Below are 25647 nucleotides of genomic sequence, written 5' to 3'. Positions count from 1 at the left end.
GGCGGATGTCTGATGACTCAATCTTCTACTGCGTGTAGATCACAGCACAGCCTACAGGTTTGACTCATCAGCTAACTACAGCCAGCCTGCACATTTGAGGTGGACTTGTCAACGCAGTCGCAGATTGCAGCACTTGCTCGAGCCAAACAATCGTGCACAGCATTAAAAAGTAACATGGCTTACAAACTTGTAGTAGTTAGTATGCTATCAAACTATAGCAACTCTCGAATGTAACTTATATCAAACTGATAATAGACTAGTTGATTGGCTAAGTTAACTTATATCAATAAGATGATGGGCATATCGCCAGCTCAAGCTGTTTAAAGTATTTTCTTCTGCAAATCTGATCGGACACTTTTGCATCTCCTCAACAGGATGTCTTCTAGAGTCACAAAACGTTGCTGGCTAGTCTAAAATGCTAGCTATCAAATGTAGCTAGCTATTGTAGCAATATTGAATATAGCTAGCTTGGTAACTGGTAAAGTAGCTGCTAGTGAAGTTATCCCGCTAAACTGTGCTGCAACTGTCAAACCAATGCAATGAAACGTATCTGTTGCTTGCCCCTGGGCCCTGGGTATAGTGTATCGCAAATGCATTAGGAACATCTATTTTAGCTTGCTAGCTAAATGTAATCTATAATGAATAACCGAAATATGACATTGGGCCCGTTACATAAAATAATAGTTTGAGACATAAAAACTAGGAGATACAAAAAAAACATCAAAATTAGCTGTAATGTAATCCAGACTTCTTACCCCCTTGATAAACTTCCAATCCAGGTTCGATAAAACTCGAAATATTGTTGCTGCTGTTGAGTTACGTCCCATTAGCGAGGAGTTGTCTCTTCTTGCAAATATGTGTACGGGCGCTTAAGTTCAAACTATGCTAGTCGCCATTTTTTACTTTTTCCCGCGAATCATTTAGGTTTTGCCTTAGCTATGTGATTAACATAAACACATCATCACCATACAGGAAGTTCAATATTTCCTCACAAGGTGCGGAGGAACAGCATTTGTTTTCTTCAAATGAGCCTCTTACGTTTTGCAAATCTCTACATGTCTTTTTTTATTTTCAAATCACATATAATTTCACGCAGTATTTGTTATTATGATTATTATCAATGATTGTAATACTATCTACCACTACTACTGATTACACAACACTGTACTACCACTAGGCTTTACTACCCTATTCATCATCCCCATCACCACCACCACCATCATCACCATAAGACTAATAATATATTTTTGTAAAGAATTATGATTTTGAAATGCCTGCAACATGTATGTAACATTACTGTGTGTTGCATGATTGAATGTATACATTTTTTTTTAATGTAATGAAAAACACATGAATAACAAATAACATGTTTGGACATTTATGTGACAGTCATTTGAGAGGTTTTCAAATCAAATTCCTTGAGAATCCTAGGATTGCTATACGAGCACTGACGTAAGATTGCGGAACCTGCCCTGTTTATTTGAGCTTACTCTTCAGCAAATAAAAAAACATGAAATCCAACGAGATCTCTGTTTACTTCCACAGTGCCGCTGTCTGTTCGTAAGGATTTTTCTAATGGCTCTATGCTGAGAGCAAATCTCAGGGATCGACTAAAATGTCATTTAGTAGATGAGTTGCGGGGACAATTATTTGGCCAATTCTATCCTTTCTAAAAAATCAATTATAACTGCTGATATATATAACTTGTAAGTACTGCTACACTCTTGTAAGACTTTTAAAATTACCTTAAATGTTGAAGTTTTAAGCAATCTAAAGACAATTAATCGAACACATTGTAATTAGCCTGCATGAACCTGTGGATTTTACCAACTTTTACCAACTTTTTCTCTTTTTTTCCCTGGGAGGGGTTCAGGTCAAAAGACAGGAAATTATATTCAAGAAGTACATAGATAAAGAATCGAAAAACAGTACAAAAAAAACATGGAAAAAACACCAAAACACCAAGTTAATAAAATGAAAAGTTGATAGTTGGCCTACACTATCTGTCCCATCTCCCATCTCCCATCACCCCCCCTTTCTTAGTAGGTGCGACCCATTCCTATTCCCCTACCTACCTACCTACCTACCTACCTACCTACCTACCTACCTACCTACCACAGGCTCATGTTGTGGACATATCTATGCATAAAACAAGGCGTCAATCACATGTTCTCAGTGATTCTGATCAAGCAAAAAGAAAGTGACCTGGAAAGGAGATATACGGATTAAACCTTAACATGTCTAACAGACATACTTCAAAAGATGGCTGACTCGATACTTACTTACCTTCATGATGCAGAGGGAAAGAGATGGGAACTAGAACTATAATGACTCATGAGGAGATTTTGTTGTTTGTTTTTTGACATTAGGGAAATACGTATCTTAACTAATATTTCAGTTGAAAACCTCAGCCCTCTAAATAAACAATCTATGATGTCTGTTACACAGGTATTACAGAGAGAGCCGTACCTTGAGCTTGAATGGCCATGAGAGAAGGGGATCATACTCCCCCTTCATGATCACAAAGAAGAGAGAGATATGAGTGCCTTTTCCCACCCCATCACCATTCAGATACAGCGTCATACACACCTTGAATCCCTACCTGGATGTGTAGAATGCTAGAAAAAGCAGAGGACACAAAACGCTGATTCAAACTTGTTCCAGTATTTCAGTGGATACAAATGTTAATATTGGAGGGAACGTGTCTGTCTGTGTAATGTTTCAAAGGTTGTACATAAAAACTATTTTGTTCAAATTAAGCGCTCTAATGAAGGCCTATTTTATGCCATCCACCACTGGCTTTTCTGTTTAAGGTGAAATTGAAATAATACTGTACCAGGAGAGTACAGGTTAGGCCTATTCCAATGGCCAGAGATGGCCTCCATTTTGTAACTGAGGTCAGACAGCCTCCAGATGAAATTGCCGTCATAGGAGACCTCCTGGTGGGCGCGGAGGCTTTCTTTCAGGGAGCTGATGACAAGATCTTTCCTGGCCAGTCTGTGCTGCTGCTCTGTCACCTACAGGGCAACAATCAATTCCATTCAACTTTATTAATCCCCACATGGACAATTAAGAAGTGCATGCGTCAACGATCCTCCCACATTACAGAAAGGTAGGCTAATACAATCAAGAAAGTCACTTTTCTGATGCTCATCATTTGCAGGGGTGGAATTGTAGCCTTAGTATTGCTGCACACACCCACTATTCTTGAAGAAAATGAGAATAATAAAATGCTGGTCTGGCTGAACATTGAGGGGGAAGGGAGAGCATCAAATGTCACATCTTGGTTGGAAAAATGGACTGTTGACAAGAATGAATTCCGCCTTCCTGAAAAAAAATCCATTTATTTCCCGCTTCCGCAAACGCTCCTCTCCTACTCTTTAAGTAGAGAGCCTCTTCTCATGCTCATAGAATAAGCCCTAACCCCCCTCCCCACAAAATGAAACAGATTTCATCTTCTTAAGAAGGCATAGTTAGGTTACAAATATCAACATCCTCCACAAAAAAGTAGGCCTATACAAACAACAGACATCACACAGAACACTGTTGATGCCTGTTGTCAGATACATCTATTTGGTCCCCTCTATAATTTGTTCTCGCCGAGCGTTCTGAAATTGTATTGTTGTCGCAAGTCTTGACATTGCATTGTAGCTGAATCACCCCCATTATCCTGGTCAGATAACACGTAACTAAATGTTATGTTTAGGACCTTTCAATTTCAGCTGACTGTCTGAGAGATGTTTGTTTTGAAAATGTACAATTACTGCTTCGTTTTGTTTACTGTTCAATAACGTTTTGTTTTTGATTTGAGAGAAATTAGAACAGGGATTTTAAGGTGACGACGTATTTTTTAAATATAAAATGACATTGCACTTTTCTGTTAATTAAGCTGACATTTCAACGGCCAGTGAAAAAAGCAGAGAGACCCTGGTAATGTGTTTCTATAAAAAATGTACACTCATAAGTATTGTTTGCTGGAGATAAAATCTGTTTAATTTTGTGGGGATGTGGGTTAGGGTTATTCTATGTACTGTTACATGAGAAGAGGCTCTCTACTTTAAGAGTAGGAGAGGGACAATTGCTAAAACGGGATATAAATGGACATTTTTCAGGAAAGCGAAATACATTTTTGTCAACAGTCCATTTTTCCAACCAAAATGTGACATTTAATGCTCTCCCTTCCCCCTCAATGTTCAGCTAGACCAGCATTTTATTATTCTCAAGACCAGTGAGTGTATAGAGCAATTATAAGGCTACAATTCTACCACTGCAAATTAGGAGCATCAGAAAAGTTACTTTCTGTAATTTGGGAGGATAGTTGACACATGCACTTCTTAAAAGGCCCAAAGCAGTCAAAAACTAGATTTCCTGTGTTTTAAATATATTTCCACACTATGAGGTTGGAAAAATACTGTACAAATTATGATAATGCCTTTAGTGTAAGAGCTGTTTGAAGAGACTGTTTTGGTGGGATGGAGTTTTGGCCTGCCTGGTGACATCAGGTGGTAAATTAGTTAGTGTTACGTGTGGCGGAGCAGGTGTACCCAAGTGCAGACTCAGACGAGGAGACAGGGACAAGGTATTTATTGAAAAGCAGTAGGGGCAGGGTAAGCAGGTCCGGAGCGGAATCCAAGAAAGCAGTAGAGCAGGGGGGCAGGACTGACGAGATGAGGGACTGGAGACAGCGACCAGAGTCAGAGCGGACGGAACTGTAGCGGAGAGAAAAGGAGCGTCAGGCTAGGGAAAACCAGGCTCAACAGGATAACAAGATCTATGCAGGAACAGGCTTGAACCACAGACTGACTGAGCAGAGGCTATGATCTGGCAGCGTGGAAGTGGCAGGGCTGAGTATTTGTAGAGGTCTTGATTATGGAACAAGTTGCAGCTGGTGGGGATCTGCTCTGTCTCCAGCACACTTGTCTCCACTCACACAATCACATACACCCACACAGAGAGAGAGGGAGGGAGAGAGCACTGGGGGAGTGGCGGCAGGTTATGGAGACACAGGATGAGAAGTAGAGGGCGTGGCAGGAGCAGATGTAACAAAGAGACCATTAAGAAACAGGGTTCCAAACCTCTCTGTCAATAACAGCTAGTTTTCAGTTTTCCCCTCCCCCTCAGACCACTCCGAGACAGTCCTATCAAAAATAATTTCTTGAGAAATTGCTCTTTGCTAAGAACCAATTTTTTTGTTTATTTTTGACCATTTTAATTGACAACAATCACAGTAAGGTACTTCATAGTTTTCCAGAAATTATTTAATATTGAGATTTTTTTTAATGGTTGCATTGAACCTTTAATGTTTGTTTTAAGAAGTATAATTACACTTTTTTTATGTTCATGGCATGCCCTGGAATGAAACAGCATTAGGTAATATAACTGGTCCAAAAAGATGACTGTGTTCTATGACTCACAATATTCTGTACCTTTATTTCTAATTGGTGAATCATGTCCTGGCTGCTCTGGTTCTCCCTCTCCAAAGCCTCCACGCTCAGCTGGGTCTTTTCCACCTCCCTGTTCAGGACAGAGATGATGTTCTCCGATATCTGGACCCTCTGCTGCAGTGTGTCTATCTGCAGCCTTTTGTCCATGAGGATGGTCACCTGGTCATCATCTCGCAGACTGTGAGCTGCTGAGCTATCCCATCTGTCCCTTCCATCCGCCTCCAGCTCCCCCTCTGACAGCCCCGTGTCCCAGTGGATTTTCAAGTCAGACAGAGCCTCTCTGAGCTAGGGCAGATGCTCAACCATAGCTTCTGCACCAGGCAAGGAGAACTGGGCTATCAGTGGGGTGAACTGCAGGTCACTGCTGTTGGTGGTGGCGGGCACGCAGCAGAAGCTGAAGGTGGCTGACATGGCTGCTGTTCACATGGCCTCTCACCTTCTCTATGGTCCCCTAAGATACATGGGATTGAAAGACAAAAACATAAATAACTGTACAGCAAAAGCTTTTCAATATGCCACACGTTCTTTGTATTTGATGCCCCATTTCTTGTAATTCAATAATTTTACTGTAATGCAATATTGGAATTATTAGATTACCTTAAATGTCCAACGAACTTCAGAGAAAACACAAGAGTCTTGCCTTTTGGAACCTGGAAGAGGATTTTTCTGTAGAATCAAGACAATTTTGACAATTAACACGTCATGCAACAACAACAAAAAGTGTTAAACAAAAACGATCAGTAGCGATACAACAAATAACATCATTGGATTTGATAGCCACTACATTAAAATCAATGTTTTTTTATTAGCTGTTGTCGTCTTTTTCTCCCCAGGACTGTGACATGTGGGTTTCTGTAAAACTACACACATAAATGCTGAAGATGTTGAGAGAAACAATACAATGTAGCCCTACTGTTTTTTTTCTTCTTCATGGAATCGATAGCTACACGAGAGATCTAGTAATATACCATTGATTAAATACAGTATTTAATCAAATCAAACTCAATTTTATTGGTCACATACACATGGTTAGCAGATGTTAATGCGAGTGTAGCGAAATGCTTTTGCTTCTAGTTCCGACCGTGCAGTAAGATCTAACAAGTTATCTGACAATTTCACAACAACTACCTTATACACACAAGTGTAAAGGAATGAATTAGAATATGTAGATGTAAATATATGGATGAGTGATGGCTGTGCAGCATAGGCAAGATGCAGTAAATGGTATAGAGTACAGTATATACATATGAGATGAGTAATGTAGGGTATGTAAACATTATATAAAGTGGCATTGTTTAAAGTGACTAGTGATACATTTATTAGGTAGGCGGCGGACGTAAAGGTAACGTAAAGGTAATGGCGGACTGAACGAAGTTATGTAGAGCACCTCAAGATAAAACATAATATTCGAAATATCTGCTAAATTAGACTAAAATATTAGCACTAAATAATCTGGTGGGTGATAACCTTCAATCTGGATAATAACACAAAACAAATCCTAAGACTAGAGACATTTATCGACAAATATTACGAAAACAAGCAACACCCAAACATGACGGAGAGTAAGACAGGGGAACCGATTCAAAAACGAAAACGTGACTCCTCAACCGACACTGATGATCTAATATTCTCACCACCAGCAATGGTAAAGGTCGAAACCGATCTGTTAAAATCAATAAATGACAAACTGGGTATACTTGAATTAGTTAGTAAAGATATAAAAGAGTTGAAGGCAAGCCTAGAGATGAGTGATGAAAAAGCTGCGACATTGGAGAAGGAAACACACTCGCTAAAAGGGACAGTCAATAAGATTGAAACCGAAATGAATGAATTTAAAAAGGAGAACAACGTTCTGAAGGAATGCTTACTGGACATACAAACTAGATCCATGAGAGAGAATTTGGTACTTACAGGTATCCAAGAGAAAGAAGGAGAGGTTCCTGAATCTGTAGTTAGAGAGTTCCTTTTTGCAGCGCTTCAGATTCCACGCGAAGTTATCGATAAGATCCAACTTGAACGTGTACACCGCCTCGGACAGAGAGGGCAGAGGTACGAACGCCCAATCGTTGCCAAATTTGCTTAATTTAAAGATAAAATAATGGTTAAAAGCCTGGGTAAAAGACTTGCTGGGACCAAAATTGTCATGAATGATCAGTTTCCGAAAGAAATTGCAGAACGGCGCAAAGTTCTGTATCCAATTTTCAAAGAAAATAGATTAAAAGCGAAACGAGTAGCTCTCGTCGTTGATAAACTATATATTGATAACCAGTTGTTCAGAGACACAAAGATTACTCCATGGTTATTTTAAAAATTACAAAGTTCTCATAGATGAGGAAAATAAACACAATTCAAGCCCGGTTACTGATTGTAACAATACAATACAAAATATAGCTTTTCTATAAATCTTCACATATAACTAATTGAACACAAGCACTATTTCTACATAGTGAAGATAAAAACTAAGTAAACAGAACGCACAGTATGTGTGGATGGTGTGGTGTGTGTTTATTTTTATTTGTTATGTTTGGAAAGTTGAGTGAGTGAGTAATGAAATAGTTGCATATCCCAGAGCCAGTGTATTGCTGTGGGCCGGGTATGAGAGGGCTTTCAATGTTGTTCAAATGATGGATATACTTTTATAATGAATTATACGTCTTATTTATTTATTGTCCTATCATGGGGAACTACATTTTTAAAATAAATTATATCTAATTATTTATTATCCTATTTTAATGGTACGGTCCATGGCCCTATACCCTAGACACCCACATGAATGGCCCAGATACTAAGGAGAAGTCCCTGACTGTTTTATGTGCATGCTGTAAGCGGTCTGTATGCAGCCAAAATGAGGTCAGGGACCATGAGCAGCACTGCCCCCTCAAGATTCTGAGCCTGCTTGGCAGGGTTGGTCCTGCAAAGCAAAAGCCCCCTAAAGGGAGAGCATAATAAACAAGGAAATTCTCAAAGGTGCTAATGAGAACCTTGACGACCTTGTACCTAGCCAGTGGGGATTCCGGTGGGGTGCCCCCACCCAGGCAGTGGCAGTGCTGGCAACACTAGCTGCAGTAACCCATGGGGAGGGGGTCACACTCGGACATTCAGAGAGGGGGTATATTATTGTGGCCCTGGTGGCACGAAACCAATCGGACTGCATGGAGATGCTTGGGAACATGGTCAAAATGGATGACCGTATTGTGGGTGTTTCAGGAAGAAGGTGTACATTTGACCTCCATCATCTAGGATGTGACAATGGTAAATAAATCTCTACATTTATGCTAATTTTTTTGTGCGGTCTTGCAGGCCTTCTCATGCAGCTGCAACTGCAAGTACATTTGTAAATCATGACACATCTTGAGTTGGGCTCTGGGATGTTGTTGAGAGGGTGAGCTTATGGTTGTGTGGGGGTAAGGGCTGAATGTGTGTGGGTGTATGTGTGTATCCCACAACTGTTGCGAAGGAAGAAGTAAAAGATGTTAGGGACTATAGAGGATGATTCACAGCAATATGTAATAGAAATCGAGGGGAGGGCGATGGAAATGCATTTGGCAATGGATCTGCTTCGGTTCGGTGGATGGTGCTGTGTGCACTTTTCGAAGGATGGATCCCAGTCGATCCGGGGCTGTGCGATGCGGGGGGTCGGGGGTGGTCTGCCGGGCATTGGGATGACAACCCAACTCGAGATGGGGGCTTTTGGCGGGTGGAATAGTGGGGACCAATTGGAGGTTTGCTTAGTGGAGATGCAAATGTCATGGTACAACTATATAGACACTCAATCATTATGTTACTTTTTAATAGGACGTTTACAAACATATATTTTGATAAAAATAATTGAAAGGTGTGTCTCATTATGGTAAGTGGTGAAATAAGTATAGCCAGTTACAATTGTAATGGCTTAGCAGATAATAAGAAAAGACGATCAGTATTTACCTGGCTAACAGAGAAGGATTATAATATCTACTGTTTACAGGAAACCCATTCGACAGTTTTAGATGAAGTTTTGTGGAAAAAGAACTGGGGGGGCGAAAGATATTTCTCCCATGGGCAAAGAAATTCAAAAGGGGTGATGGTTTTAATTAATAATAACTTTGATCCAAATGTGCAACTTGTCCAAACAGATCCTCAAGGTAGATGGATTATTTTAAATATGTTATTGGACAATAAACATATATGGCTTATTAACCTATACGGTCCGAATAATGATGATCCAAGCTTCTTTGACAATATATATAAGAATGTATCAACTCTACAAGCAACACTAGACTCTATTATTATAGTGGGAGATTTTAATACGGTCTTAAATACCTCTATGGACCGGAAAGGAAATCACACTACAAACTATCACCCTCAGGCACTTAAGGAAATCAGGAATGTCATGGATATATTGGAATTAGTGGATATATGGAGACTTAAATACCCTGACCTAGTGAGATATACATGGCGGAGGCTTAATCAAGCTAGTCGCCTTGACTACTTTCTTATATCATTCTCTCTGGCACCAAAAGTTAAAAAGTGTTTGATAGGGGACAGAATGCGGTCGGACCATCACATAATTGGCATATATATTACTCTTACAGAATTTCCACGTGGGCGAGGATATTGGAAATTTAATCAAAGCCTACTAGATGATAAATTGTTTAGAACTAGGACAGAAGAATTTATAACTGACTTTTTTAGACATAACATAGGTACAGCAGATCCCCATATTGGATGGGACACTTTTAAGTGTGCCTTTAGAGGCCATGCAATTCAGTACTCATCTATAAAACAAAAGCAATTTCGATCAAAAGAGTCCATATTAACAAAGGAAATTGAAGGACTAACAGTACAGTTAGATAACAATAAAAACGGTACCATAGAGGCACAGAATAAGTTAGAGGAAAAACAAAAAGAAATGGAGGAACTTATTCAAGAAAGATCCAGTGTAATATATTACAAAAATAAAGCGAACTGGATGGAATATGGGGAAAAATGCACCAAATTCTTTTTCAATCTTCAATATAGAAATGCTACCAAAAAAAACGTATTTAAACTTGTTACAAATGATGGAGTCACACATGATTCACCAAATGATATTTTGAAAGAGGAAGTAAAGTACTTTAAGAATATATTTTCGTTTCAGGCTCCTCCATCTCCACTAACTGAAACTAATTGTATGGATTTTTCCCCTAATAATAATGTAAAATTAACATCTGTACAGAAAGACTCATGTGAAGGCCTAATTACAGAGGAGGAACTACTTGATGCAATTGGGGCCTTTAAGGATGGGAAAACTCCAGGACTGGATGGCATACCAGTGGAAGTATACAAACATTTTTTTGATATACTCAAAGGACCATTATTAGCTTGTTTTAACCACTCCTATATAAATGATAGATTATCAGACACGCAACAAGAAGGTCTGATATCATTATTACTGAAACAGGACCCAAGTGGTATATATAAAGATCCAGTCCATTTAAAAAATTGGAGACCTCTTACACTTCAGTGTTGTGATGCAAAAATCCTAGCAAAATGCTTGGCGCATAGAATAAAAAATGTTTTGTCAGATATTATTCATCCTAATCAGACAGGTTTTTTACATGGACGATACATTGGAGATAATATAAGGCAAGTACTGGAAACAATAGAACACTATGAAATATCGGGGACACCAGGCCTGGTTTTCATAGCTGATTTTGAAAAGGCTTTTGATAAAGTACGACTGGAGTTTATATATAAATGCCTAGAATATTTCAATTTTGGGGAATCTCTTATAAAATGGGTAAAAATTATGTATAGTAACCCTAGGTGTAAAATAGTAAATAATGGCTACATCTCAGAAAGTTTTAAACTATCTAGAGGAGTAAAACAAGGTTGTCCACTATCGGCATATCTATTTATTATTGCCATCGAAATGTTAGCTGTTAAAATTAGATCAAACATTAATATTAAGGGATTAGAAATCCAGGGCCTAAAAACTAAGGTGTCATTGTACGCTGATGATTCATGTTTTCTTTTAAAACCACAACTAGAATCTCTCCACGGCCTCTTAGAGGATCTAGATACATTTGCTATCCTCTCTGGATTAAAACCAAATTATGATAAATGTACCATATTACGTGTTGGATCACTAAAAAATACACATTTTACATTGCCATGTAGTTTACCAATTAAATGGTCTGACGGTGATGTGGACATACTCAGTATACAAATCCCAAAAGAAAGAAATTATCTCACTCCAATAAATTTTTATAGAAAGTTAGCAAAAATAGATAAGATCTTGCTACCATGGAAAGGAAAATACCTGTCTATTTGTGGGAAAATCACCCTGATTAACTCTTTAATCATATCACAGTTTACCTATTTGCTTATGGTTTTGCCTACACCTAGTGACCTGCTTTTTAAATTATATGAACAAAAAATATTCAATTTTATTTGGAACGGCAAGCCAGATAAAATTAAAAGGGCCTATTTATATAACGAATATGAATTCGGAGGGCAGAAATGATTAAATATTAAAGCATTAGACCTCTCACTAAAGGCATCAGTCATACAAAAGTTATACTTAAATCCAAACTGGTTCTCTAGTAGATTGGTACGAATGTCTCTTCCTATGTTCAAGAAGGGCCTTTTTCCCTTTATTCAGATTACACCTGCTCACTTTCGGTTGCTTGAAAAGGAAATAATCTCCAAAATATCTTTATTTTTTAAACAAGCCTTAGAAAGTTGGTTGCAATTTCAGTTGAATCCACCTGAAAGGACGGAACAAATAGTACAACAAATCTTGTGGTTAAATTCAAATATAGTAATTGATAAAAAACTGTATTTATCGAAGAAATGTTTAAAAAAGGTATAATTTTTGTGAATGATATCATAAATAGGACTGGTGGAGTAATGTCACACATGCAGCTAACACAGACATATGGAAATGTCTGCTCTACCCAAAATTACAACCAATTAATTGCAGCATTACCACAAAAATGGAAGAGGCAGGTGGAAGGGGATAAAAGTAAGGAACTTGTATGTCGGCCTAATATTAAAGAACATAAATGGTTAAAGAAAAGTGTGATAAATAAAAACATATACCAATTTCATTTAACGACCCAAAAACTTACAGCTGTGCCATATAAATTGCAAAATAGTTGGGAAGAGATTTTCGATGTACCCATTCCATGGCACATGGTTTATGAATTGATACGCAAAACAACGCCGGATTCAAAACTTCGAATTTTTCAATTTAAATTATTGTACAAAATTCTTGCAACTAATAGAATGTTATATATATGGGGGATACAATCTTCCCAGCTCTGTAGATTCTGCTGTGAGGAGGCAGAGTCATTAGACCATTTATTTTGGTATTGTCCGCATGTAGCTCGTTTTTGGTCACAGGTCCAGGAATGGTTGAAGAATTGCAACATTTGCGTAGAACTAACGCTACAGATAGCAATACTGGGGGATTTGAAAAGCCATAGTCAATCAATCAATAATATAATAATTATTTTAGCAAAAATGTTTATTTTTAATTCACAATCCGTGGAAGCTATGAGAATAGGAAGATTCAAATCTTTTGTGAAGCATCACAGCACAGTTGAAAAATATATGGCAAATAAAAATCCGAAATGGATGATGTTGGAAGATAGATGGGAAAGGTTGAGTGGAGCTGAAGGGTGGGACTAATAACAAAATAAACAATGTAGGGCATATGGGATCTGTGAAATGTGTATAGGTGCGGAGCTATTGTGAAATAGCACAGTTACAAGTGGAAATCAAACTGTATGGACAACAGAAATAGAGGAAGGACTAAGAACAAACAAGAGAGAACTATTATAAAGTAGACTGTGTCTGTAAAATGTGTATAAGATGTATAAATTGAAGGTAAAAACAGAAATGTTTATCAGTTTACTCCAATTGGGGGATCGGTGGTAGGGTTTGCGGGGAATAATAATAAAGATATACTCTTTAAAAAAAGTATGTATGTCTATGTAGGTATGTGTATGTATGTATATATGTGTATATGTATGCATACGTGAATGGATATGTATATTTACCCCAAAAAATATGGGGGATTGGAAATGATGCAGACAATTACATTGGAAGCAACATTCTTTCCGCAATATTAAGCTGATCCACCCCCCCCCAAAAAAAAAAAAAAAAAAAAAAAGATGCAGTAAATGGTATAGAGTACAGTATATACATATGAGATGAGTAATGTAGGGTATGTAAACATTATATAAAGTGGCATTGTTTAAAGTGACTAGTGATACATTTATTACATCCAATTTTGTAAATATTAAAGTGGCTAGAGATTTGAGTCAGTATGTTGGCAGCAGCCACTCAATGTTAGTGATGGCTGTTTAACAGTCTGATGGCCATGAGATAGAAGCTGTTTTTCAGTGTCTCGGTCCCAGCTTTGATGCACCTGTACTGACCTCGCCTTCTGGGTGATAGCGGGGTGAACAGGCAGTGGCTCGGGTGTTTGTTGACCTTGATGATCTTTTTTGGCCTTCCTGTGACATCGGGTGGTGTAGGTGTCCTGGAGGGCAGGTAGTTTGCCTCCGGTGATGCGTTGTGCAGACCTCACTTCCTTCTAGAGCAGGGGTGTCAAACTCATTTCGCATCGTGGGCCACATACGGCCTAGGGAGATGTCAAGTGGGCCGGACCATTAAAATTATACCATACTCTGCTATAAATAACCAAAATATCATGTCTTTCCTTTGTTTTGGTGTAAAGAAGCACAAGAACATTAGGAAAATATTGAAATTTAACGAACTATCCTTTTACAAAACATTTCATGAAACACCTCATATTTCCTTAGACAAATGTGCAATTTACTTTTATCATTCACAAATATGCATTGCAACTAATGCTATTTCGCTAGCAATTAGGTAGCTGGCTTTTACCGCTGCTTCACTGACTTCTCGGCTCTGGATGAAAGTTGACTGCTGTTTCCTCAGACCCGCCAGCAATTCGTTAATCTTATCTCTTCTCAGTTGTCCTTGCAAGCCGTCATATTTTTCTCTGTGATGAGTCTCGTAGTGGCGTCGAATATTATATTCCTTCAATACCGAAACTTGTTGCAAACACACCAAGCACGAAGGTTTTCCGTGCATCTCTGTAAATAAATAGGACGTGGTCCATTTTTCTTTGAAAATTCTACACTCCTTATCTACTTTTCTCCGTTTGGATAACGACATTTTGGCTAATGAGGGTGTAGCGGAGAGGTAGAGACCAAGGTATTAACAACGTCGTAACAAGCAGCAGATGGCGCATTGATACCGTCTGCTGTTTTCAGTCTGTCTCAGTGATGCGGCTTGTCTTCTACTCTGATGGAAAGAGTGCGCCCCTTAGCGGATAAGCCATGAATTGCAGCGAAATAAAAATATTAATTCCATGTCTTTTATGCATTTTTTCCACTTTCAAATGATCCTGCGGGCCTGATCGAACCTCCTTGGGGGCCGGTTCCGGCCCGCGGGCCGTATGTTTGACACCCCTGTTCTAGAGCCTTACGGTTGTGGGCGGAGCAGTTGCCACACCAGGCGGTGATACAGCCGACAGGATGCTCTCGATTGTGCATCTGTAAAAGTTTTTGAGTGTTTTCGGTGACAAGCCAAATTTCTTCAGCCTCCTGAGGTTGAAGAGGCGCTTTTGCACCTTCTTCACCATCCTGTCTGTGTGGGTTGACCATTTCAGTTTGTGCATGATGTGTACGCCGAAGAACTTAAAACATTCCATCTTCTCCACTACTGTCCGTCGATGTGGAAAGGGGGGTGCTACCTCTGCTGTTTTCTGAAGTCCACGATCATCTCCTTTGTTTTGTTGATGTTGAGTGTGAGGTTATTTTCCTGACACCACACTCCGAGGGCCCTCACCTCCTCCTTGTAGGCCGTCTCGTCGTTGTTGGTAATCAACCCTACCACTGTAGTGTCGTCTGCAAACTTGATGATTGAGTTGGAGGCGTGCATGGCCATGCAGTCATGGGTGAACAGGGAGTACAGGAGAGGGCTGAGAACGCACCCTTGTGGGGCCCCAGTATTGAAGATCAGCGGGGTGGAGATGTTGTTTCCTACCTTCCCCACCTGGGGGCGGCCCGTCAAAAAGTCCAGGACCCAATTGCACAGGGCGGGGTCGAGACACATGGTCTTAAGCTTAATGACGAGATTGGAGGGTACTATGGTGTTAAATGCTGAGCTGTAATCGATGAACAGCATTCTTAAATAGGTATTCCTCTTGTCCAGATGGGTTAGGGCAGTATGAAGTGTGAAGTGTGATTGCGATTGCGTCATCTGTGGACCTATTGGGGAAGTAAGCAAACTGGAGTGGGTCTAGGGTGTCAGGTAGAGTGGAGGTGAAATGATCTTGACTAGTCTCTCAAAGCACTTCATGATGACAGAAGTGAGTGCTTCGGGGCGATAGTCGTTTAGCTCAGTTACCTTAGCGTTCTTGGGAACAAGAACAATGGTGGCACTCTTGAAGCATTTGGGAATAGCAGACTGGGATAGGGATTGATTGAATATGTCCGTAAACACACCAGCCAGCTGGTCTGCGCATGCTTTGAGGACGCGGCTAGGGATGCCGTCTGGGCCGGCAGCCTTGTGAGTGTTAACGCGTTTAAATGTTTTACTCATGTTGGCTGCAGTGAAGGAGAGCCCGCAGGTTTTGATAGCGGGCCGCGTCAGTGGCACTGTATTGTCCTCAAAGCAAGCAAAGAAGTTGTTTAGTTTGGCTGGGAGCAGGACGTCAGTGTCCGCGATGGGGCTGGTTTTCTTTTTGTAATCCATGATTGTCTGTAGACCCTGCCACATACGTCTCGTATCTGAGCCGTTGAATTGCGATTCTACTTTGTCTCTATACTGACGCTTAGCTCGTTTGATTGCCTTGCAGAGGGAATAGCTACACTTTTTGTATTCGGTCATGTTTTTGGTCGCCTTGCCATGATTAAAAGCAGTGGTTTGCGCTTTCAGTTTTGCGCAAATGCTGCCATCAATCCACGGTTTCTGGTTGGGGAAGGTTTTAATAGTCACCCGTGGGTACAACATCACCGATGCACGTGCTAATAAACTCGCTCACAGAATCAGAGTATACATTAATGTTGTTGTCTGAGGCTATCCGGAACATAAACCTGTCCACGTGATCAACGCAATCTTGAAGCGTGGAATCCGATTGGTCGGACGAGCGTTGAACAGACCTGAGCACGGGCATTTCCTGTTTTAGTTTCTGTCTATAGGCTGGGAGCAACACAATGGAGTCGTGGTCAGATTTGATGAAAGGAGGGCAGGGGAGGGCTTTGTATGCGTCGCGGAAGTTACAGTAGCAATGATCCAGAATGCTGCCAGCCCTGGTCGCACATTCGATATGCTGATAAAATTTAGGGAGCCTTGTTTTCAGATTAGCTTTGTTAAAATCCCCAGCTACAATAAATGCTGCCTCAGGATATGTTGTTTCCAGTTTACATAGAGTCCAATGAAGTTCTTTCAGGGCCGTCGAGGTGTCTGCTTGGGGGGGGGATATACACGGCTGTGATTATAATCGTAGAGAATTCTCTTGGTAGATACTGCGGTCGGCATTTCATTGTAAGAAATTCTAGGTCAGGTGAACAAAAGGACTTGAGTTCCTGTAAGTTATGATCACACCACGAATCGTTAATCATAATGTGTACAACCCGCCCTTCTTCTTACCAGAAAGATGTTTGTTTCTGTCGGCGCGATGCGTGAAGAAACCGGGTGGCTGTACCGACTCTGATAACATATCCCGAGGGAGCCATATTTCTGTGAAACAGAGAATGTTACAATCTCTGATGTCTCTCTGGAAGGCAACTCTTGCTCGAATTTCGTCTACCTTGTTGTCAAGAGACTGGACAACTTAAGAGTACAGTATTACTATTTTAGTGTAATCAGTAGTCTACACACAGAATGCTTTTGCAACTGCTTCTTACAATACATTTGATACATTTCTTCCTGAATCATGATGCCCTTCCCCCTAATGGTTAACCTAACTTTTCTTGAGTCTAAAGTTCTGTGGCTTTCTGCTCCCTTTCGCTGTGGTCCAAAGCTCTCGGCAGCCCCCTGCCCTTCCCAGATCAGTGGTGAAAGGGAATATGGGGCAGCAGTAAACATTGGAGACACTGCTGCTTGAGCTGCTCTGTGGGGACCCAACCAATGTCACACTGACCTCGTCCCCAACAAGGTTTTCCACTAGAGACCAATTCTAACTTATTTTGTAGAATTCCCAGCAACTGTAGCCCCTGCAGTATAAAACCACAGGAAACCATACACTGGCTATTTATTTCCAGGAGGAAAAACACTTCATACCAGGGCTGAACATTTGAGAATCTCAGCAAGGCCTGTCAGTGGAAGGACTTGCAACTTAGACGAGGTGGTTAGTTTGACAGCTACTGAGTGCACGACTGGAAGTTAATTATTTGGGCCTGTCTTACCTGTAGCTCTGAGGGGCCCATAGAGCGGCAGCATGTGGGGAACACTGACATGTTGTTTGGACAGGCCTTCTCCAGGTGACAGGCGAAGGCCTTTCGCAGCACCATGTGACCACAGCCAATGTTGCAGGGGGATCAGGGCATACTCCCATTGCTCCTGTTGCTCCTGAAAGAGGATTCAAGACAATTCAGAAATCACATTAAACTAACCCAAGCTCAGCACAACATTTCAGTGAATCAATCTACTTGGAGGATAAACATCTTGATAGCAGCGCAAAGTCAATATCAGCCATCAGGGGCAATTGTCCTCATTAGTTCTAAAATGTATTCATTATTTTGGTACCAATTTAAAATATTTTGCTCTTAAATTGTCTATTTTCTACAACAGGACTTTTGCTTTAGTGAAAAATTTGGCCCTGACCCTGATCTAATTACAGTGGGTAGGTATTAAAATGGTCACATGAGGAAAAAAATATCAATTTTTAATTGTTTCATTCACAAATGTGTAAAACAGTGTCAATACCTCAAAGTCCTTGAGAATACTCCTCCAGGAGCACCCTTGGTTAGCACAATGCACTTTCAATCCAAGATCTCCTTATTGATGGCAGCATCACTGAATAACTGCAGTAACTCATAGGAGAATTAAGATCAACTTTCAGTACTTCAATTACTAATTCAGTCCTTAATTCAGTACCACCATGTTCAATTTTCCTCAGAGGGAAAATGTTTGTTTTTTTGCACAATAAAGAATAGCTTGATTTCTACATATCACACCGGTGCTTTCTTCAGTGCTAAACTGATTTAAATGACAATGTTCTCTGGCTGTCATTGTTGTTAGTTGATACGGTTTGAAGTGGAACTTTAAAGCTCTGCCGTGTCTCTACCGCTCAAAAGCAACAAATACACAAAGCCATTTTATCTCTTTAATCATCATCATAATAATAACTATAAATCATTCAATACAACAGTAGCTTCTTAAAACTGACAACCAACAATGCACCCACTGGGTAAGTAACAGTCACTGACAGTCAAGCCTTTGCTTTGTGAGCATACAAGGGAAGATGAACGTAAATATAAAGTAAAACATTTGAGTTACTGTATAACAAGCTTAGTTTCCATTCCACTGTGATGCTCAGCGTATTCACTGTGGCCAATTAACCCAATTGATTCAAAATATAGGAGTCATCTGTCCTGAAAATAGACTTTTCCAACTGGTATTGATATGAATATACTCAAGGCCTATTATTTTAGCACAACAAACCAAAATCCTAATTAGACAAGTGAGACGATTATGGGGTGTCTCTTCTGCCTAGGATGTTTGGAGGAGCTGATGCTGAACCCCATTCTGATGCTGAACCCCATTCTGATGCTGCACCCCATTCTGATGCTGAACCTGTCACACCCTGATCTGTGTCACCTGTCTTGTGATTGTCTCCACCCCCTCCATGTGTCGCTTATTATCCCTGTGTTTCCTGTCTCTCTGTGCCAGTTCGTCTTGTATGTTTTTCAAGTCAACCAGTGTGTTTTCCTGTACTCCTGCTTCTATTCTCTTTTGCTAGTCCTCCCGGTTTTGACCCTTGCCTGTTTTCTGGACTCCGTACCCGCCATTCTGCCTGCCCTGACCTCGAGCCTGCCTGCCGCTCTGTACCTCCTGGACTCTGAACTGGTTTTGAACTTTTGCCTGTCCACGACCATTCTCTTGCCTACCCCTTTTGGATTGTTTAATAAATATCAAGACTCAAACCATCCGCCTCCCGTGTCTGCATCTGGGTCTCGCCTTGTGATTCCTTCGGTTACAGTGAAGACCAACATGGTCTCATTAGAATAAGTTTAAATAATGCTTTTTTACCAATCTAGTTATGTCACGTATGCTGATGTATTAGTTATATGTTACCTACTGACATAACATATCACTTATCATTATAATGACGTATTTGTTATAGGTTACCTGCTGACATAACATATCACTTATCACAATAATGATGTATTGGTGAGACACGTCTCATCCATAGATATACAATATTGACGTGAATGGGAATGTCCGTTCTAGCCATTCTCTTTCTATGGTTTCAAGGCCTCAACAATGGACTAATTCACGTCAGACAAATATCAACACGTTGTCAACTCTACAGACATTCTAATTACACCACTCCATTCTTGCATCTTTTCACATTCAATGTCTTCCTTAAACCTTATATCCCCTGAGCGGAGTAACACCAGAGCAATGAAAAAGTTCAGGTTACTGCAATTCTCTGGTGAGTTCAATTGTATGACCTTTCTGCTGAAATCCAAATACAGGCTCTGATCAGAAGGTGTGGATTCTGTCTCCTGTTTTGGGGAGCTAAATAGTATGCAATACAGTGCATTCGGAAAATAGTCAGACCCCTTGACTTTTCTACATACTGTTACTTTACAGCCTTATTCTAAAATTGATGAAATAAAACATTTTCCTCATCAATCTACACACAATAACACATGATAGCAAAGCAAAAACAAGTTTTTATAAATGTTTGCAAATGTATTACAAATAAAAAATATAAATAACTTATTGACATAAGTATTCAGACCCTTTGCTATGAGACTCGAAATTGACCTCCGGTGGATCCTGTTTCCATTGATCATCCTTGAGATGTTTCTACAACTTGATTGGAGTCCACCTGTGGTAAATTAAATTGATTGGACAAGATTTAGAAAGGCATACACCTGTCTATTTAAGGTCCCACAGTTGACATTGCATGTCAAAGCAAAAACCAAGCCATGAGTCGAAGGAATTGCCCGTGGGAAGGGTACACAAAACATGTCTGCTGCATTGAAGGTCCCCAAGAACACAGTGGCCTCCATTCGTCTTAAATGGAAGAATTTTGAAACCACCAAGACTCTTCCTAGAGCAATCTGGGGAGAAGGGCCTTGGTCAGGGAGGTGACCAAGAACCTGATGGTCACTCTGACAGAGTTCCAGAGTTCCTCAGTGGAGATGGGAGAACCTTCCAGAAGGACAGCCATCTCTGTAGCGCTCCACCAATCAGGCCTTTATGGTAGAGTGGCCAGACGGAAGCCACTCCTCAGTAAAAGGCACAACAGCCCGCTTGGAGTTTGCCTAAAGGACTCTCAGACCATGAGAAACAAGATATTCAGGTCTGATGAAACCAAGATTGAACTCTTTGGCCTGAATGCCAAGCGTCACGCCTGGAGGAAACCTGGCACCATCCCTACGGTGGGTGAAGCATGGTGGTGGTGGCAGCGTCATGTTGTGGGGATATTTTTCAGCAGCAGGGACTGGGAGATGGGTCAGGAACGAGGGAAAGATGAACGGAGCAAAGTACAGAGAGATCCTTGATGAAAACCTGCTTCAGAGCGCTCAGGACCTCAGACTGGGGCGAAGGTTCACCTTCCAACAGGTCAACGACCCTAAGCACACAGCCAAGACAATGCAAGGGTGGCTTCGGGACAAGTTTATGAATGTCCTTGAGTGGCCCAGCAGAGCCCGGACTTGCTTTGTCATTATGGGGTATTGTGTGTGGATTGATGAGGTGAAAAAACAATTTAATCAATTTTAGAATAAGGCTGTAGCGTAACATACTGTGGGAATAGTGAATGGGTCTGAATACTTTGCGAATCCACTGATAATTTATTCTATCCAGATAAAATATTTACATGTATTTTGCGTAGGAACACAAGTGCTTGAATGCCAGAAGTAAATGAGTAAAGGGGAACGCTTTGGATAACACTAGAAGCACCAATGTTATAGAGCCTCTATTTGATTGTGTACCTACTGTAGGAATACATTGAATCTTGCCTCCCAATGTCAGAGCAGTGCCCTACCCACTTCATGCTCATTCACACAGCACCTTGGTGTCTGTGTCATGCAAACTAGTCAAATAATGAAAAGGGAAAATTATATTCACACCTTTATGTAAACATACAGGGACATGGGGAATTCTTTAAGAGCGGTTTCATTTTTGATTAAATTCATCCCATGTCGTTGTTGTTTTTTTTTACAGGACATTCCACTTACTGAGGCTGCAGTATTACATTGAGACTGAAAAGGTAACTGTAGCCTACATTTCAAATGATCTTATGAAAGGATATCCTTTGTGTTGTTAAAGCAGGTCTTTCACCGAAGCTATCTACCTAGGTGTGCCATAAAAACAGTTTTCCCTTTCTCAACTTCATAGAGGCCTGCCATATCATTCCACCCTATCCACTTGTACTATGCCAGCATATACAGTATACAAAGTGCAGTAATACTATACATACATTGTCTGATGTCAGTATGCTTGTTTCCCTCTCTGTGCTCGGATCCTCTTCTTTGCACATTTTGCAAACAAGGTTGTTGTTGTTCCTAAACAACAACAATGAACATATGGTATTAGATTTAAATACAATAAACACAAATATGTTAACATATAATTGTAGTATCTTAACCTTTAAAAACATAAGGGGAAGGCAAAAAAAGGAAATGTAGGCTATATTGCATACAAAGACCTGGCAAGTGTGTGATATGAGCAAATGGTTAACTTTGGTTATTAATGAAGATGTTTCGCAAAACTTTAGAATATAAATAATTGGAATGCCTTACCTCACTAACCAATTAAAACAAGCGAGGCAGTAGCGGTGGCCGCACAAAGTCTGACGTGCCTCCTTCAGTACGTTATTACAGTTGCTGCACAGGTACTTCTGCTGGGGTACATCATCGCAAATACTTTGAGGAAATCCAGAAGGATACTCATTTTCACCTGGGACAGATGAATCACTAAGTTGTCCTCTGGTTTTAAACAAGACTCCATCTACAAATCACCAAGTTGTTTTTAAGATTGTAATTGTCACTATTCTCTCCCACTATATGATGCGTCCATTAAATAGTGTCAACCTTTAGCATTTTTGAAGCGAGAAAAATTTGGTGTGTTTCCCCAAAACCGCATGTGTGGTGCCAAGCAAAAATTTACTTTACAGTGATGAAGCATGGTGTTCAAATAAGGGGTAAACATTTCCAGGAGCCAGTTTTTGCAATGCTGTTGTCTCTCCCTCTCGCTCTCTCTCTCTCTTTCTCTCTCTCTCTCTCTCTCTCTCTCACACATACACACACAAACATTTATTGCAGTTTATTTATCTGAATTTGTGAGGTGTTCAATTGCCTCAACTACAGTCACATCCGCCAAATAGGAAAGTCCCTGTGCCATAATTTGCACACATCCTGCCTGTCATCTAGCACAGAACACCAAGTTTGTGATAGAGGCCCATTATTTACATGACAGGTGTGTGAGTATTGTTGCTGTTACTGTCAGTAAAAATGTGTTGTACAGAAGAACTCAGTTCAGAATTTGAAAATGATCACAACAATGAGCACATTACCAAAACATGTAAACTGTTCATACATTTGTGGAGGTTGTTAAAAAAAGATATGAGATAAACATTTGACTTCTCATAAGGTCACATTAAACTGATCCATAGCTATCTGGCTTGTTGTTGTATGAAGAGTGCGAATTATCATGTGACATTCATTTTTATATGGGCCTAATGATAAAGATATCATTTAACAATAAAAATGTATTACCTTGTATTATCTGATTGTCAAACAAATCACTTAGGCTGCCTGTGCATTCATCCCACTCAAAAATAATGCCATCATCCAAACAGTGCACTGCATGTGCACTTGTGCCATTTGATGAATGGTAATAGAGAACTGTTACAAAACACCAAAAAATGTGCCTAATGACATTCTGCAATTGCCATAGATTAGGGATACATTAATTGATGCTCTTGCTGACAAATTGACATTTTTCTGTAGCCTGAAAAGTCGAGACATGGAATTGGGGCTGAAACTAACTGTCCCAGGGAAAATGGCATGGTCATCCTAATACACACGGTCAATTTACTAGACTAGGCTACAGTGTGTATTACCATTAACTTCAAATAGGCCCAACGGTAGCCAGTGCTGTATTCTAGTGTTGTAAAAAAAAATGGTGTCTAAACTCCGATTGCCGGTCGTGGTGATAAAAAAACCGCTCCCTATACTTTCAATGCACTTGTCTGAAAATGGTGGGTAAACTGTGTTTACTTGCGTTTACCCTCCACTAAGCCTACACCACTGCCGGTACCCTATCAGCCGAGGCAATTTTACACACATAAACATACGCAGGCTTCAGATAAAGCTGCTTATGCCGCGTTCAAAATAACTAGGAACTCATAAATCTCAGAGTTCTGACTTCAGTGCATTCAAGACAATTGGAACTCGGAAAATAACGAGCTCTGATTGGAAAAATAGTTTTGAATTGTCATCCAACTTGGAAACTCAGGCATCTTTCTAGAACCACGACATTCCGACCTGAAGATCACTGGCGTCATGATTTGACATAGTTTTTTCCCTAATTTCCCAGTTGTCATGAAAGCGGCATTAAAACATCACAACGTTAGCAATTATATTCTGTCATCACACAAGTTAGAAACAGAGAAAATGTATTGATAAAGGCATTGTAAACAGTAAAATTAGCTTGGAGTCTTCACAGATCGTGTGTCATAAAACGCTACCTTTCTTTCCTTACATGAATGACATTTATGGCTATTATTTGGAATTATTATGCATTTAACAAGTGTATTAGAACATTGAACTTAAACTCTGTAGGAATCCTGGATCTTGGATAACTCAGAAAAACGCAGTGTACATGTAACTGTGAAAAAAGTTCTCATGGGCACACAAATCCAAAATAACGTAGGCCTATGCCATTGCAAAATCTAACGTCAACTACATATAGGCTACTGTCGTTAATTTATATTCTACTTGTTGGATGGATTGGACGCGCATTGGTGTCTAGATTCAGGCTAGTGATATTGTCGACCATCATCAGCTGATCCAGGAAAGAAAACAAATATTTATATAAAATAAAGCTAACTAAATGGTCTACTTCTTGTGGCCACCGACGGCACGGATAACAGCAATACCTGCGCGCAACTGAAAAACAACACAATGAGCGGTCTAAACAGCTGACTGACAAAAGCAAACGATGATACATCAATGGATAAATCTAATGCATTGGAATAAAGACAGGCTATTTTTCAAGGACGCATGGTAAACAAATGGCGAAAATGAGGACTACAACGGAAAATCTATGCGTTTAAGGGAGCTCAACTGAGGCCGAAATGTAGCACTACTGAGTGGACAGAGCTGCTCTACAGAATTTATACCATTTATGGACAGGGGTACTGTTTGTAGAAATTTGGAAGCTTTTACTTTCATATTTACCACTGTAAAACATATTTACCACTGCATTTTAAAGAAATAGGAGAATGGTGAAATTAGCATTGTTAAGAGACCCCCCCTAAAAAGACAGACTTTTGTTGCATATAAGGTAGCTAATGTCTCATTCAGGGGGGCTAACCCCGCTCCCCCGTAATTCACACCCTGGTACTTTGGCAAAAATGACGGTGACACAACTGACCTGCGAGGATGTTTTGAAAGTGAAGTTCACGGAAGCATTCACGATAGCCCAGATCCATTTCTCTTGCCAAACAGCAATCTTTCAATTCACATTATTATTATTATTATTATAAAGTAATCCATTCTAAGTTGAAGCACTGTACAGTACAACCACATGAGAACACCACTTATATAAAACATATTTGACTGCACTTGATGAAACATTTGCCCATTCAAAATAAAGTTTTAATAGCTCTAAAGCATATTCAAGTCAAATCTACTCTAATGGAATGGAAGCATACTTTATCTTACATCAAGCGACATTTAATTTCAATCTGAGATATGCTGATCTTTTTTTTTTATTACTGTAGCTACCATCA

The 25647-nt window shown here is 40.0% G+C and overlaps 1 protein-coding gene and 1 pseudogene across 2 annotated transcripts in view; both read right to left on the bottom strand.

Annotated features, from left to right (window-relative positions):
- The window catches only part of LOC129825985 (PHD finger protein 19-like), a 36795-nt gene extending 34964 nt beyond the window's left edge, over positions 1-1831 (bottom strand). For both annotated transcript variants that reach the window (XM_055886204.1, XM_055886205.1), the window contains exon 1: positions 756-1831. The gene's annotated coding sequence lies outside the window, so the exon portion shown is untranslated. The remainder of the gene's footprint in view (positions 1-755) is intronic.
- Positions 1832-2139: 308 nt separating this feature from the next.
- On the bottom strand, positions 2140-25347 carry LOC129825870 (TNF receptor-associated factor 2-like; annotated as a pseudogene).
- Between the last annotated feature and the right edge of the window lie 300 nt (positions 25348-25647).

Source organism: Salvelinus fontinalis, chromosome 28 (genome assembly GCF_029448725.1).
Source record: "Salvelinus fontinalis isolate EN_2023a chromosome 28, ASM2944872v1, whole genome shotgun sequence".
Classification (NCBI taxonomy): domain Eukaryota; kingdom Metazoa; phylum Chordata; class Actinopteri; order Salmoniformes; family Salmonidae; genus Salvelinus; species Salvelinus fontinalis.
This window is presented reverse-complemented; position numbering and strand designations above follow the sequence as displayed.